This window comes from Acomys minous (genome assembly GCF_964271855.1).
Source record: "Acomys minous genome assembly, chromosome: 13".
NCBI lineage: Eukaryota > Metazoa > Chordata > Mammalia > Rodentia > Muridae > Acomys > Acomys minous.
Genome location: NC_140495.1, coordinates 19,927,138 through 19,944,672, shown reverse-complemented (window position 1 = coordinate 19,944,672; position 17,535 = coordinate 19,927,138). Strand labels below are relative to the sequence as shown.

General features: G+C 49.8%; 1 protein-coding gene across 1 annotated transcript in view; it reads left to right on the top strand.

The window, feature by feature from the left end:
* Positions 1-17,535, top strand: part of RAB6B (RAB6B, member RAS oncogene family) — a 63,399-nt gene that overhangs the window by 10,421 nt on the left and 35,443 nt on the right. The gene's annotated exons all lie outside the window — the stretch shown is intronic.

Here is a 17,535-nt window from a genome sequence, read left to right as displayed (position 1 = left end):
CTTGGCAGTTCTAGGTAGTGGTGCCGTCCATCCCACGGTTCCGGCTAAGCCCAGTTAAAGACTGGAGGTTCTGTCAAGCTGTTGCTGGTTCTTGGGCATAGTATGTCGTGACTGCGAAGGACAAGGAGAGGACTGTAGCCCAGTGGGGCAGCATGGGAAAGGAAGGCTGCCTAGTGCCTGCTGGAGGACCTCCAGCAGCCCCAACTGCCCGAGTGCTCCCTGTGTGTGTTCCGAAGGGGAGGTGATGCTGAGCGCCGCCTCTCCCTTCCCCCAGGAAGTCTACACTGCTGATGCACGGTGATGTGGCCACGGTAATAAAGTCACACCTAGAAGCTGAGCTCTCTGCCCTTTCTGTAGAGAACACTCCAAGTTATTTTTAAGTTCTCAGCACATCCTACACGCAGCCCCTAGGACCTGTCAGTTCTTAATTCTGATTCATTGGGTTTCTTCTTTCTTCCCTCCCCTCCCCCACCATAAGACTGCAGGCCACTGCCCAGATGCCAGGGAGGAGGGAGCCTGGCAGGGCACCTGGCCAGTCTCCAGTCCTGGTCCTTTCTAACCCACATCAGAAAATGGTGGAGTCCTCACCATGTGGAGCTAGGAAATTTTGGTGTTTTTTTTTTTTCCAGCTCGACAGCATGTGGTGTCTGCTATTTAGGGGCCCAGGTGTGGCGAGGGAGCCAGCGCGCCTGGACGGGTAGACACCCCACAGTAGCTCTCCATCCCTGCTGGGGGAAATGTCTGACGGTTAGGAGACCGGTGAGGTATTGTTCCAGGGGACCAGCCCAGGTCACAGCAGCAGGGAGGGGGGGGAGAGGGAAGCTTGTGAAGTGGAAGACAGCCTCCTTGCAAGCTTGTCACTGCGAGTCCAGCTTCTCAGATGTCCCTTCCCCCAAGTGCAGATGGAACTTGTGACTTGCTGCTAGCCCTTACAGTACGGCAAAGGTAGCAAGAGGTCACTTGTTCAACTGAGTCATGACATTAGGGAAGGCAACAGGAGAGCCTGTGCCTTCCCTGTGTCCTTCCCTGTTTAATTTATCAATTAAAGTTTATTCTTCAAAAATTTTTCATGCGTCAATGCAGTGTGCTTTGACCATATTCACCTCTTATTACCCCCCACTCCAGTTTCCCCCACGCCAAATGTCCTTCTCCACTGCTCTCCACCATGTTTTTTGAGGCAGGGCCTCTCAATGAAATCTGGAGCTCACTGATTGGCTGCACAGTGAGCTCTGAGGATTCTCCTATCTCTACCTCCTGTGCTAAGGTTAATAGGAATATGAAACTACCCATGGCTTTTCACATGGGTGCGTGCTGGGGATCCGAACTCATATCCCCATGCTTGTGTGGCAAGCCCTTTACCCACTGGGCCGTCTCCCATGCACCTCTTGATCGCTCTATTAGAAATCTATTCCTCCAGGCCTCAAAGAAATAAGCGCCATGGTGTGTATAAATGCGTATTGAGAGGGACTTTGTGCTGGGAACTGTGGCTAGCCTCTAAGAAGAAAGTGCAGCCACCAACCAGCAAGAGAGTGAGACCTCACACCTGCACCCGTGAGGACCCCAACTCTGTCTTCAGTTCTACAAGTTTGGAGGAGAACTCTTTCAGAAAAGAAATACAGCCCACCAGAAGACAACTTGTTTGTGACCTTGTGAGACCCTAGGAGAGAACCCTTCAACCCATGCCTGGACTCCTAGCCCTCAGGGACTGAGACATTATAAAGATGCATTGTTTTAAGCCACTGTGACATTTACTGGTGGTAGATGTTACACAGCAGCAGATAGCTTATACAGAGGAGAGAAAGATTGGAGGAGGAAGCGGTGCCTTTATCAGAGAGGAAGTGGAGGTCTCACGACCCATGACCAGCTCTGGGTCAAGCAGCTGCCCAGGCCTGACCTGTGAACTCCCAAGTGTGTAATCGTCATCTTTATGTGTTCCCAAATAAACCTTGATTCCTGGGGTTTCCCCCTGTCGCGTGCAGGACTGGAACATTCTGTAGGCCTTTCTCGTCATGCCCTGAGTTCCGAGGCCACTCTGATGGATGGCCCGCCGAGGAACCAGGCTACCACGTTTTGTTGTTCTTTAAGCTCTCCATTGACCCTTGTCGCTTTCCATTGCGTGTTTCCACTGAGGTCTTAGCAGGTGGCACCGTCCTGATCTGGTGACACATCGGTGACCTTGTGGATTCATGTTGGCAGCGGCAAGCATAGGAGCAAACGGAATAGTTTGTGAGAGCGAGCTCTCCGATGGGCATTGGAAGAGACTGTTGGCTGTTGCTCTGATGTGTCCTGTCAGACCGGTGCACCCTCTACTCTGGCTTCACATCTTCCTGATAAGATCGGTTCCGGGGTGTTCAGTGGCTTCAAACATTAGGGGGATGCTTTTGGGAATGGCTCCTTCAAGACCTAGAGCTTACAGAGTCAGGGGTGGGGGTGGGGTGGAGGGTGGGAACTCTGAACATTGCCCTGATCCCCCCTTCCCGACCCCGCTGCCTTTTCCCATCCAGTTTGGTGCCTGACCAGCAACCATCTGTGTTTCTCAAAAGCTGGTGACACAGCGGTCCTTCCTGCATTCCAGATGGCCCATGGCCACTCACAGGCCCAGGGTCCTGAGGCCTACAGTGCCTTTTTCTTTCTCATGTTACTTCAGCAGGAGACCTGCCCCTATGCAGGTGTCATTACAGATGCCCGAGGTGTAGGAGGATGGTTGATTTTGGCTGAATGGGAGGTCTAGAAGTTTCTCTCTTGTTCTTGTGTTCCCCTTTCCAGTTGGCTTGAGGGGGACAAGGCTGAGCCATTGTCCAAATTCTCCTGGGCCAGCAGAACAGCGAACAGCTAGCTGTGTGAGGGTCTGAAGGAGGACAGGAAGAGAAGCTAGGGCCCACAGAGACCGTCAGAAGCAGCCCCCTGTTCTCATGGACCATAAGAGTATCCTGGTCTGCCAGTTGGCGCCATGCTACCCAGCCAGCCCCACAGTTCCTCTGAGAAGGGAGTGGACTTCCGGGAAGATGCTTGCCAGCATCAGTCATCAGGCCTCTTCCACACTTGGTGCCACTGCTATGCCAAAGCTGTGACCCTAGTTCTGGGAGCTGTAGGCTACTCTCTCTGACAACTTAAGAAGCAGAGCCATGCCTCTCAGCCCTCTGCCCGCCATCTTGCCACCTCACCTTCTTTTTGTATGACTGGGACTTTTTAAAAATTTTTATTAATTTATTCATATTACATCTCAGTGGTTATCCCCTCCCTTGTGTCCTCCCATTCCTCCCTCTCATGTTCGTAGCAGCCTTATTCATAATAGCTAGGACATGGAAACAGCCTAAGTGTCCCTCAGTAGAAGAATGGATAAAGAAACTGTGGTACATTTACACTATAGAATATTACTCAGCTATTAAAAACAAGGAATTTCCTAAATTTGTGGACAAATGGATTGAACTAGAAATGATCATAATGAGTGAATTAATCCAGAAGCAGAAAGAGTCAAATGGTATATACTCACTTATATCTGCATACTAGCCCAAGGGGCATGTCCCATGAAAGTCTTCACTAACCAGTAAACTGGGACAGAGGGGAGGACATCCTATTGGGACTCTAGATGATAGAAGCATGGGAGAATGGCAAAAGTTGAAGGATCCAGAGGATCCTAGAAACCTACAAGAAGGACATTATGATAGGCAGATTTGGGCCCAGGGGTCCCGTTCAAACTATGACTGGGACTTCTAACATCCACAGCACCAGCCTTGGGAAGAAAAGGATACACAGTGTTCATTACTTTGCCAAACTCATGGCTGGCTGAGCCAAGACATCCCGTTAGATAAGCTATCCAATTGCATTATCCGAACCTTTTCAAGAGATGGGGGTGGGGTGGTTAATCCCTGTTCTCCACACAGCATCTTTGTATTCATGGTGGGATGGTTCTGCAACCGTTAAGATGTGTGGACACAGTTGACCTGTGCGGTCTGCCTGGAGTCGGGCTGAGCCTCAGCGTAATTGCATGTGCCCACTCCAGGGTGTGATTTTTTTCCTGGGAAGCTAAGGGTTGCTGTGTGTGCTGTGGATGGGGACCTGCCACTGAAGTGTGTCTGGGATTGCAGAAGTCTTTACTTGGCTTGACAGGGGAGACATCTTACCTATGACGTTCCTATGAGTGTGTGATGCTGTGAGGGATAAAGAATTTAGACCTGGGTAGGGCTGGCTGGGCTTGGAGTAGGTTCTACAGCCTACGGCGGGGTGCTGAAGTTTCAGCGGGGGATAAGGAGGTGTCTTAGAAACCCTGAAGGTGGGCTGGAGAGGTGGCTCAGAGGTTAAGAGCACTGCCTGCTCTTCTAAAGGTCCTGAGTTCAATTCCCAGCAACCACATAGTGGCTCACAACCATCTGTAATAAGATCTGGTGCCCTCTTCTGGTGTACATACAGGCAAAACACTGTGTATATATGATAAATGAATAATTTCAAAAATATAATTAAAAAAAAAAAGAAAGAAACCCTGAAGGTGATGTTCTTGACTGTCAGTCCCTAAGAGCAGGAAGCCTATGGAAATCAAGGCGTTTCCACACAGACCTGTTGTAGTGAGCGTGCATGTACACACATATGTATGTGTATGTGCTACATGCATCTCAAATATGCATGCCTCAGTGGAACCCTGTGATAAAAAGAGCTCACAGCAGCCTCTGACCCAGCTCAGCCCTCTTCCTCCACGAGGCTTGAGTAGATCTATAGTAATTTCATATTCACCATGGGCTGGAGAGATGCTCAGTGTTAAAGAGTATGAATGACTCTTTCAGAGGACACACATTTGATTTCCAGCACTCCAGCTCCAGGGTCCTGGTACCCTTTTCTGGTCTCCTCAGGTACTGCACTCATTATGCACACATAATCCCCTCACATACAAATAAGCATGCACTTAAAAATAAAATCTTTCAAAAAATTATATTCACCAGCACGTTTGTTTAATTGGACAGAATATACCATTTCCTGAGTATACCAAACATACCTATGTGTATATATATATATATATATATATATAAAACTAAAATAATATTTCCCCTTTAATTTTGGCATATTTTAGGCTTATAAAAAGTTACAAAAATAATATAAATACTTCCCATTTGCCTTTTATCCCAGGACCCCCATTTTAAATTTTTTACTACTCTCATTGAATTCTTAAGACTTTTGCGAGATAAATATTTCTCTCCCTGTTGTATGTATGAGAAAGCTGAGCCCCAGAGAAGGTAGTAGCTAACATAAGGTCACACAGCAGACCTAAGGCAGGGCCAATATTAAAATGCTGGCCTGTTGGTCCTGACTGCGCGGCTAGCAAAGCTGTGTGAATCTGTAGATGCCGCCTCTTCTGCCCTTGGTTTCTTGTCTTGTGAAAGCAGTCAGTTACGTCAGCATTTGTCTGTCTTTATTTCACTTTCATTTTTGAAATCTTTCTTCCGAAAATGGAATTTGGAGCCGACGATGAGATCTCAAAGGTGTCGCTTGCTCAGCATGCCATCATAACGAGGCCAGACTCTGAGGGTTCCAGCATGTCAGGTCCCCAAAGAAAGCGCACGTGGGAAAATGGTGAAGAGGCAGAGAAGGACTTAAATCAACACAGCTATGCTGGGAAGCAGACTGCATCAAGCATTCGCAGTCCACCTTCTGGGAACTGACTCAAGCTTTAGAGGAAAGAGTGGGACTGAGAGTAAGGCATGAGTAAGTAAGCAGTCTCGGTCTACCTGGTCTGGGTGGTTATTGTATCTGTTCTGGTTCTGCTAGGTAGCTCAAGTCCTTGCTTGAGGGGGCAGGTGGGTTCCCTAAGATGATTGCTCCTGTGGGGAAACAACACATGAGGTGGGTGTTCTGCCAGTGAGGATTTTCTGCTGCTGGTACCCAGGCGGTCATGGGTTTAAAACAATAAACAGCTACTCCCTGCTACCTTGCATTTTGTTTCATTTTAGTTTTTTAGGGGCGGCGGGAGGGGGATGTCTACAGGAAGATGTTTTTATCTCCAGACTTTGAGTGAGATAAGTCACTGGATTTTTGCACAGACCTTCTCCAAATGACTAACACGCCTCTTGGGCAGTTAAGCAGAGCCGGAACCTAAGTTTGAGACACAGTCTCACTATGAAAGAGACCAGCTTGCTTCTGCCTCCTGAGTGTTGGGATTAAAGGGGGAGGGGGGCACCAGGACACCCAGCTCTGGCCCTAAATTAAAGACCAAAGCGGAAGAGGTGGCCATAAAGGCCTTTCTCCTGCTTTAGTTACCTCATGGGCCCAGTGAGGAGCCACACTTTTTTTATTAACAGCAGTTTGCAAGTGCCTCTTGTATCTTCTCAGAGTAACAAGGATTTTTCTCATATTTCTCTGAGGCTTACTGTTAGTTTTGTTTAAGCAGTCAATTGTCTTCAAAGGGACTTCAACGGCAGAAGTCTCGGTGTTTGCCCGTGTTCCTGTCCGGGTCTGTCACTCTCTTGTGTCCCTCCACATTTGCACCTAGCACCCTCTTCCTTGTTTACGAAGGATTTCCATGAACAGTGTTTGTCATGAGGAGCTGCTAGTGATAAGTTCTGTTCGTTTTTGTATGTTTCTAAATAGATGGATAGATAGATAGATGATTGATTGATAGATAGATAAGTGATAGATGATTGATAGATAGGTGATAGATAGATGATTGATAGATGATAAATAGATAGGTGATAGATGATTGATAGATAAGTGATTGATTGATAGATAGATAAGTGATTGATTGATAGATAGGTGATTGATAGGTGATAGATAGATAGATAGATAGATAGATAGATAGATAAAACAAAATAAGCCTCTTTATCTTTCTGTTGCTTTAAAGATATTGTCCCTGGGTATAGAATGCTAAGTTAATACTTAGTGTAAATTTTACTTTCAGAACTTTATAGATGTTACCCCAATGGCTGGGAATCGAACCGGGGTCTAGTGCGTGCTAAGCCCTGCACTGTCTTCCTGCTTATGTCGCTAGGGGAAGAGCTCTGCTGTCCCCTCATCTTCACCCCACCCCCATGGATGCCTTCAGATTTTTCTGCTAACCACTGACTGTATGCAGCCTGACAGGTGCTTCTTGGTGAACTTTCACTGAACTCCTTTCTTTTTCTTTCTTTTTCTCCCCGCCCCCACCCCTTTGGCCTTTGAGAACTCAAGTCACACATATAGCAGACACTTGACATCACCGTACAGCTCCCTGGCGTTCTGGTCATTTTATCATTTTTCTCCCTGCTGTTTCATCGTAGATACTGTTTGTCACTGTTCTACTGTTCTCAAGTCCACTGCTGTTTTCTTCTGTGATGTGTAATCATCTCCGACAATGCGGTTTTCACTGCTGGAATTTTGATTTGTGTCTTTAAAAACATATTCCTTGCCGCTATTTAATTTTTTGAATATATGGAATGCAGTTATAACAACAATCTCATAATGTCTTTCTCTGCTAATTCTAGTGTGTCACTTTCAATTTGGTTCCAGCTGATTTTTTTTCCCTCCTTTTTATGTTCCTATTTTCAGGCTTTTTTTACATGCCTGGTGATTTTTTTTAAAAAAGATTTTTATTTTTTAAGTGTAGGGTGTTTTGCCTTCATGTGTGTCTGTGTACCACATGTGTACCCTGTGCCCAGAAAGGCCAGAAGATGGCGTGGAATGTGCTAGAACTGGAGTTACAGACAATTGTAAGCTACCATGTAGGTGCTGGGACTTAAACCCAGGTCCCCTGGAAGAGCAGCTGGTGCTCTTAACCTCTGAGCCATCTCTCTTGGTGATTTTTTTTAAAATTAGGTATCAGATACCCTGAACAAGGTGTTATTGTGAACTGCAGTTTTGTGTTCCTGTAAATATTCTGAAGATTTGTGTAGCCCAGTGAGTGGCTACACACTTTGGACACAGCCCTTCTGAGGACTCCCCCAGTGTCTTTCGAGTGACGAGCATTCCACATTGATGTCACCAGGCCCTGCGTTAGGCACCAGACATGGCTTCCTCTGATCTACCTGGTGGGGCAATCACTCCTGTGTCCCAACTAGTTTCTCCACACACTGGCTGCTCAAGATTCAGCTTGAGACTTGAGAAAGACCTTCATAGATGTTACAGTTTTCTGTCTGGGCCTCCTCTCTGGAGCTCTGTCTTGCTGATTCCAATTGTTTCACTTCCTCCAGGCTCTCAGCTCTATCTGCCCTGCCTAGGGGGCACAAAGTTCCCCTGACTCTCAAGGCATCTTGAGGACGTGGGCACATGCCATTTGTCTGATGTCTCTCTGGGAACCACCATTGCCTAGAAACTGCTCTTGTAATTTGCTGTTTTCTATGTATTTTTTTTCTCCTGTCATTTGGATGAGATGATGATCTGGTTTCTGTTTCTCCAACTTGACCAGAAGCTAAACGCGCAGTGTTTTGGGTTTCTCGGGACACTAGCCAGAGCCCTTCCCTCTGAATGCTGACTTGGTCTCTCACCAGCCGTCCTTTCAGTGGTGATGCCGTGCAGTTCGTTGTATGAGTCTGCATTGGCCCTTTGAATGGCTGTGTAATTTCCGTACTCCACGCCCTTTTTCTAACTATGGTTTGGGAACCCATCGCATATAACCTTCTCAGTATCAGCAACTGGTTTGGTGTTTATCACATGAAGACAGTGGTCCCCTTTACCGGCCTCACTTCCTCTGCTTCAGGTTACTCCATGGCTGACCAGAAGAAGTAGCCTGACACAGTACAGTGATGTACTTGGAATGCTGGTGGTGGGATAGCCACATGACTTTAGTGACAGTGAAGTGTTACACTGAAAGATTAGATTGTTATCAAGTGCTTACACTAACTTAATAATTAAGCTTTATCACGAGTGTATATTACCTAGGATGCAGCATAATATATATAGGGCTACAGGTACACTCAGGTCTTCAAATGTATACCCTGTGGATAAGTGACACTGCTATACCATGAATTTTTTTTTAAGATTTATTATTTATTTATTATCATGTATACGGTGCTCTGCCTGCATGTACACCTGCAGGCCAGAAGAGGGCATCAGATCACATTATAGATGGTTGTGAGCCACCATGTGGTTGCTGGGAATTGAACTCAGGACCTCTGGAGGAGCAGTCAGTGCCCATAACCTCTGAGCCATCTCTCCAGCCCCAATATATATCATGAATCTTACCATTGGTCCTGCTGTGGTTTTTCAACTTGAAGTGCTAGGGACGATGAAGGAAGCTCCCTCCCATCTGGGGAAACTGTTGTAACACGTATTCCGACAAACTTTACTGGCTCATTCTCTTCTTCCTGGCCTACCCTTTGCCTTCCTGAATTTGTAATTGTACACAAGAGACCTAGTATCACCCATCAGCTGACTTGAGCACGGGAAGCGAGATTGGACAGTACAGAGTGGAAGGTCGGAGACTCAGAATTGCAGCAGTAGCCCGAGTCCCACAGCACCGGCATTGGGGAGACACAGTTCCAATTCTTGGTACCAGCAAATGCTAAAGCCCATACTCCCATGGGCTGCTGCCTCTAAATGCAGACTCCGGATTCCTGGCTGGGGGGAAGGGGAGAATCCTCCTCCTCACTAGGTTCACACCAGTCCTCTGCAGCTAGGGTCTGGTGTGAGTATCTGAATAAGTACATGTCCAAGTCTTATTTTTGAGAGTTATGAACAATCTTGAATTAAATAAGCACACAGTGGTCCTGAGCTAGAGAACCCAACTGTTCCCGGCATGCTAGCTTCCCCTCTGCCATCCCAGCATAGTAAACAGGCCGACTTCCGGCCCCTCCTCTGGCTTCAGGGCTCTGGGGCTGGATAAGGGAAAGTGAGGATGTGACTAAGTTTAGGAAGCCTGGGGGGGGGCGGGGGGGGGGTAAGGATTCTGCTCCTGGTGGTAAAAGAACCTTCTGGAACGCCCATCCTGTAGTATATCAAACTAGATATGGGTCTTAAAGCCCCATTGGCTCAGCCTCGTTAGAATAGCAGTGAGCCCAGGCGAAGCCAAGACATCGGTTAATGGGCACCTTGATGAACTCATTGGTCACGTTACCCACTTAGTCCTCCATCGTTTGACTAACAGCTCTGGATACCGGCCCTGACTGGATCTTGATGGTTGAAGCAGGTCGCTGTGCCGTCAGTGGTCCTATCTCTCGTGAACAACGCCTTTCTCACCTCCAGACTAGTCTGTTCTGGGACTCGGTGTCTTTACTGCAGTGACCTGAGGCCTTATGCTGCAGAGCCACCTTCCGGCAAACCTGTCCTGTGCTTTTAGCTCATGGCTTCCATTCCTTAGCCCTCGACAGCCTGACATCCCCTTTTCCCTTTTGTTGCCCACGGTCTTGCATTAACTGAGTCCTTTGCCTACCGTCCTTGTCCCTTTTGCCCACATTCGGTGCCTCGTGACTTCAGGAGGTAGAAGTTGGAGCCAGGGCTCCATGTCGCTCCCTGATCTTGAACTGAGAAAGCCTCAGGTCAGAGCTCAAGACTGCTTCCTGAGGCTGGCCTCCGCTTAGTTTTCTCTTGTGTCTTAGGGTTAAGGAGTGGGACTCTCTCCTGCGGCTGATGCACCCAAAACCGTTATGTCTCACAGTGGAGCTGGCCAGGCAGATACCCCGAGAGTCGGCTTGGGACTGGGGAAGAAGAGGAAATCTCAGTTAGTTCTGGCTGAGCAGGCATGATTTCCCTCATGAGGCTATAGGGGAGTGAGAGTGGAGGCCAAGACTAACGTGCAAGCTCCCAGATGGCGTTGGCACGTGGGGAAGGGAAGCGGGAAAGGTGAGGTATTGTCTAGTAGTCTGTACTCACCCCGCTGGATACTAGGTCTCCAGCACTCGCCTTATGACCCCAGGCTTGTACCTTTGGCTGACAGCTCTGCACTTCTCTAACCCTGTGCACCCCTACCCCACCCCACCCCTGCTGCAAACACCTGCTACACTCTGTACTCTGTTTCTGTAGGTTGAACACACAGGTGAGACCCTGTGGCTGTCTCTTTGTGTGTCTGGCAGATCCTAAGTGTCGTCATTACAAGTCTGTGAGGCTGGGAAGATGCCTCGGTGACTAAAGCACCTGCTGGGCAAGTGTGATGATTGGCCTGTGGTCCCCAGCGGCCACATGAAGGCCAGGCAGTCATACCCATCTATAGTGGCAGCACTTAGGAGGTGGGGACAGGGCATCCTTGGAGCATGCTGGCTAGGCTAGCTGAGTCAGAGAACTCTGGGTTCAAGTGAGAGTCTCTGCTTCCATGTATAAGCAATCAAAGATATCTGGCATCCACCTCTGGGTGCCGCACAAACATGTGCATGAGAATGCGCACACGCGCCACAGGTGCTCGCATGCACATACGCCACAGGCACACGTATCCTCAGGCCAGAAAGGTAGCTGTGTTGTCATGAAAGTGTTAGTTAGACTAACAACCATATCATTTCATAATGCATATACTTATCATCTGTCTGTATCTATATAGAGAGGAAGTTGTATCAACGCGTCACATCATATTCCTTAACTATATATAACACTGATGTGTCAGTTATGCCTCAGTAAACCTGGGGGTGGAGAAAGAAAAGTTGAGGAACAAATGGAAGCCAAAGGTGAGCATAAGGCAGGAAGGTGGCAGAGCCCTCCCTCTGGGCAGCCTGAGGCCACAGCTGGGCACCTTTGAAGGGGCCTCTCCTTGCCCTGCCCTGTGGGCAGCTCTTCCCTCTACTTACCTTTCTACTGAGAGAGGAGCCACTGGGGACTGGGCGGGGAGAGGGCGGGAAGCAGCAGAGCCAAGAGTGTTTGTGTATAAAGGGAAACTGAGGCTGGGCCTCCCGATCGCCATGTGAAGGGCTGGCAATCCACTGGGTCACTGATGGGCACAGGGCTTTGATGAAGGCGTCTGGAAGACTGGCCACCCCGCATTTCCCTGAGGGCTCCCGGAGGAGAGGAGCGCGCTTGTCTGTAATGTTAGGGTTCAGAGAGGAACACGGAACCTTTATTTTGCTCTTCTGTCTTCTGCCCTTCCTTTCTACATGGTTAAAGTGTGTGGGCTTCTTCTTTATTTCATAGCATTTTGATGATGATGATGATGATGATGATGATGATGATGATGATGATGATTAAAATGGTGGGGATGTATCCAAGGAGGCCAGAGGTATGGGATCCACCTGGAAAGCTGGAACTGAAATTAGCAGTAGTTGTGAGCCACCAGATATGAGTCCTGGGACCTGAACTCCAGCTTATAAACACGGAGCCATCTCTGTAGCCCTTGAGGTGTGGACTTCTATGTTTCCAAGGTTTCTTTGGATCCCTTGGTCCTGCTCTTTCTTCCTCTGACGACAGAAGGGCTGTGATCCTCAGGGAGCTGTACTGGCTCCAAGGTCTATAGCCAATCAGAACCCCATAGGAGGCCAGAACGGCCTTCTGTACCCCTGGGTTCCCACTTTTCCAGTTGAGTCAGCACAGGCTTCCAGGGACACTGGGCTTAGATAGAGGAAGTGGGGCTCTGGGAGGGCGTAAGGCAGCAATGCTCAGTAAGGAGGCCAGAGGGTCACTGCGGTCAGGTTCCTGGCTGGTACAGATCAGCCACGCCAGCCTTTCCCATGCCTTGCTGTGCCCTCCAACCCTCCTGTCCCGTCTTCGCTGGCCTGAGTGAGATGCAGGCAGCTGAGCATCGCAGGCAGAGGGAATTAGCACACTTAATTAAAGTGTCCAACGAAGAGCTTTGCATATTTCTTAATTACCGCCCGAGTCTGTTGGGGGGAAGGTTTGGAATGGGATTTTTTTTTCACCTGTTTCCTCATTTAGTCTACAGTGAGCCAGCCAGGCCCTGAGGGCTCAGGCGGGAGCTGTCAAGGCTGCTTTGAGCACAGGGTGGCAGTGTCACGTGTGGAGGGGGAACTGGCCCCAGGCATATTTGCGGTTCACAGTCAGAGAGGGCTGGGTTTTCTGTTTCTTTAACACAGAGCAAAAGGAAACAAGACTCAGATAAAGGTAGCTGGTATCTTTCTCTGTTCCTCTCTTTCTCTTGGGACCCGGGTGTCATGCATGCCACAGCCAGGCCAGTCACAGGGGACCTGGTGTGCAGAGGTTGCAGGCATCTTTTGAGGGTACTACAGTGACACAGGGGTTCAAGATGCTTTGTCTTCCTTTCAGTTTCAGGCCCAGGGTTCAGCCTCTTTGCACGTCCTCTATGTCCTAAAACCTGAATGATTGGGACAGCTGAGTGGGCTGGTCCCATTCTAGGAGTAGGTGGCTTGAGCTGGGAGGGAGCTTTTATGCCGAGCACTTAGGGACAGTAATGCGGGCTTGAGCTGAGAGCAGGTTGCAGGCCAAGGCTCTCCGTAGGTGGTACAGCATTTGCCAGGCCTTGGCAGAGCCTCCACCAAGTCTGCGGTTGGTTTCTTGTGCTCCGTCTCATTCCCTGGCCCTAACAGCTGTCTCTCCACCCACATTCACTCTCACTGTGGAGATGGGGAGGAGGAGGAGGAAATGTGTCCCTTCCCAAAGTGAGGCAGTAGCAGAGGCTGAGTCTGGACACTTTTATCACCTCAGCTATTCAGCTTTCAGCCTGTGACCCAGGCCCAGGTCACACCCAGAGCCCTCCTGGGGACTGACTCTCAAGCATGGCACCCGTGGGAGCAGTGTGGGCAAATGACTTTGTGTGAAGGATAACCCTGTCACCTAGCCCTCAGATCTTCACCTTCACCACTCCCCACCAAACCAGGTGCCGCCTCCCTTCCTCCTCCAAGAGGATGGATGCTAGGATTCCCCCAGCAGGACGTCATCGCAGCCACCTCCTGAAACTCAGTGTTTCAAATATGCACGGCGGGGTCTAGCTGTGCCGTGGCCAGGGCTGCCATGACCATCTGCTTTCTCACTGTGAACCTGGTGCCCAGAATGAACCTGGCAGAGTTGGCACCCACTAGAGGCTCAGTGAATACTGTCTTCTGCATCTACTTAGAAACCACCAGAATGCACACAGAGCGGTGTGACCAGAACTTGTGCTGAGATGGGTCCCAAAGCCTGTTGGAGGCCAGCGGAGTGCCTGGACCCCGAGGAAGCAGACAGGCAGGCACTGGTAGCGGGTCATCAAGGGTCAGCCATTCAGTCTGTCCAGCAGCTAGTGCTATTGCCATGGTGTGTGGGACTGAGCAGCTCACAGCCTGTGTGTATACATGAGCCTTGTCCAGCAGCTCAGGAGAGAGTTCGAAGAAAATAAGTGTTTCATGGAAAATAGGCATAGATCCTTAGCTCCTGAGATGGAATGACTGCTTTAATATTTACTTTCTGGAAACAGTGTGTCCTGGTCTGATCATTGTCACACTTGAATGCTGCTTCTGAATCCAAGCTTATCACCTGATGTCTCCTTGTTTGCCTGGATTCAAGGATTGGCTCCATCATCTGCTAATCCCAAAGCCAGGTGACCCCACCCCCCAGGCATTCTGGACTCTCACTTGACTCTGACCTGCTATGGGGTCCTGTCACCTCCTCTGTTCTTTCACCTCTCACTGCCCCTGCATCCTTCCAAATGGTCCAGCTCTCACCAGACTTGAGTCCCGGCTCCTGGGTGGCCTCTGTAAGCCAGTCTCCCAGAGCAGAGTTCTTCTTTTAAAGCTCAGAACCGTCTCTGAGCATCTCAGGCCCTGGATCAAACCACCCGACACTCAGCTGCCCATGGCAAAGGAGGATGTTTGTCTGGTTCATAACTGGACCCGGGACACAGTGGGGTGCGCATGTGTTGGTTCTGAGCATGCAGTGTCGAAAGTGCTGTAGTCTTTGGAATGAGAAGGTTCGCCCACCCACAGGTCACCTGGAATGGGGGATGTCTTGGTTTCTTGTCACAAGAGTATACCCGAGTTGATCTCATCCAGGTGGCCTGGCACTGGCTCTCGTGAAACTCGACAGCCCAGTTCTAGGGTGTGCAGGCAGAAGCACACTCTAGGCAGGCGAGCTGCCCTTCCTCCCCAGGCCTTTGTGGGAGACACAGCACCATTTCTAAGCTCTGGGTGGGACCCTCCAGACACAGCCCCTGATAGTGTGCCAGGCTTGCATTGTGAGAGCAGATGGAGTGGGGACCATCTCATGTGGTAGGAATGTTAAACTACCATCACTGGGCACATTTACACCCCCTCTGCATGGCCGCCTAGCCTTCCCATCTGCCCCCTGTAGCTCTCCACATCCGGGCCCCCAAAAGTGAGTTTTCATTTAAATCAATCCTGCAGCCTCATGGAGCTCCTGACATTCCCTCATGGGAACAGTGTTTTCTGTTCATTTCTCTCTCCACAAACTATGTCTGGCCCCATAATTCAGTGTTAAGATTGACGGGCCTCCACATAAGTCCTCGTGGTAACCTGGCCCACGACCCGCCTGCCTCTGCATTTGCTCACATTGCAAATGTGAGCATCTTAAAGGATGCTCTCAAATTAAGCATCTTAAAGGAGCAGCTGAGGCAAAGGTGCTGGCGGCCATCTGTGCTCCCATCCGAGCACCACAGTTTGCTCGCTTTGAGACCTCCAGTGCCTTAATGCATAGGAGTGAGGATTCCTCCCCAGAGCCCAAGGAAAAGGCCAAGTCCCCCACCCCCACCCCCACTGGCTTAAATAGAGGCTCCTGGGCAGTGACAAGGAGTGAATTTCATCACCTTCTTTTGGTTGAAAGAAGAAAAAAACGCACAGCCCTGTTTAATCGTGTGGGATCGTACACCCAGGAAATGGCAAGAGTGTGGCCCAGCACTGAGCAAAGAATAAGAAGAACTGGGTTCCTAATAAAACCCTGCCCTGCTTTGCTGCCCCGCATCTGTGAGCCATTGTTGGCAGTGCGACAGGGTGACCTTGAGGATGGAGCAGGGTGGGAGGCGGCCTCTCCAAGCGTTCCTGCAGGGATTAAAGGCTGAGGTTCAGGAGCATTTCCTGCGCAGTCTCCCACTGCGTGTCCTGGTGCATGCTGAGCACTGCCACCCCTCTCAGCACCCTGCCCCACCCCCACCCCGCTATGACCTATAACAGTGCCTAACCAGGTCTATTTCCTGGTCCCAGCATCTTCTACCCAGGGCTGTTGTAGAGGGCAAGAAAGGGACAGGGAAGGACCTTCTGCCCTTCAGGCTTAGATGGACTTGGCAGAGAGCATCCCCAAGCGTGAGCCACAGGGTTCTTTCATGCGATGCCATGGTGGAGGCCAGTGTGGGTGGACAGCGGGGATGCCTTGCACTCTGCTCAGGCCTCCTGGAGGTTCCAGGAGACAGCTGTAAAGGACCTTTCCTTGCAGTTCCTGGTGTCCGGTAGCATTGTCATGTTTTGTGTCCAGAGCAAGGGAGACCAGTCCCCTACAGACTGTTAAGCCCAGAAGACTTCAAAAGCCAGGGTCATGGCAGAGACCCTGCGATTCCATACTTGGCCAAGGTGGGGCGGAGACAAACAAATTGGTCAGAAATGAACAGAGAAGACAAATTCTCAGGATAGCGTGCCGATCTGGGGAAGGATGAGGGGCGCCAAGCCTGTCGGGAACTGTCTTCACGTGGAGAAGCTGGAAAATGTTCGCGGGAACTCCCTAAGACATCAGTACTTCTGACCAACTATTTCTAAATCCAGCGGGTCCCCAGTGCCCCTCGGGTTCAACAACAGACACTCAGAAAAGCACTCTCCTTATGATTACAGTAGCCAGACTGACTGAGGGGGCAGTGAAGACACAGCTCCCAGGCAAGGCACCCACATTAAAAGCTGGGTGTGGTGGTGCCGCATGTCTGTAACCACAGCTGAGGGTGGGAGACAGGGGTGACAGGCAGATCTCTGGAGCTAGCCAGCCTCACTCATCAGCGAGCCCTATGCTCTCTCAGTGTCCTGATGCAGCCATGGCTGTGCTCCCGCCCCCCCCCCCCAGAATCACAGCCTGGCCACCCTCAAGGTACACCCATGTGTTCACAATCCCGGATGCTCTGTAGAGCTTGCCTGTGGGTTTTATCATCCAGACCGAGCTGGTGGAGTATTGTCCATGCAGTGAAGCTCAGTCTCCAGCCTTCTCCCTTCCCTGAAGGTTGGACTGGCTCTGGGGCCCAGCCCTCTGGTCATATGACAGTCCCATCCCGAGGCCACCTAAGGAGCCACCACATCACTAATATAGGTTCGGGTGTAGTGACTAGGGCTTAGGAAAAACAAGGATACTTGTGTTACCCCCAAAACTCTAATCCAAGCACGTAGTGTCCCCACCCCCCAAAGACGAGGAGTCAGTTTCTTCTTTATACAACCTGAGTGCTGGTGGCTTTGTTTTTCTCCTGTCACGTGCCATTCTGGAAAGTGCCTCAAGCTATCTTAAGTGACCTGAAACCTCCTGCTCTTCAGCCATAAGTCCTTCACTTTATTACTTCTTATAACATCCGCTGACATCTTTGATTTGTCATAGTGAGGAACAAAGGTCCAGAGGAATGCTGACCACCTCAAGATGACAGGGCTAAAAGTGTCCCAAGTAGGATTTGACCTCGGCTGGGTCAGACTTAGGGTCTTCTGGCTGCAGCTCAAACTACCCCATCAGAGGCTGCTGGTCAGGTGACGGCTTCTCTCTGACCAGTGTCAGCTGTCAGGAACAATAGAGCATTCGTCT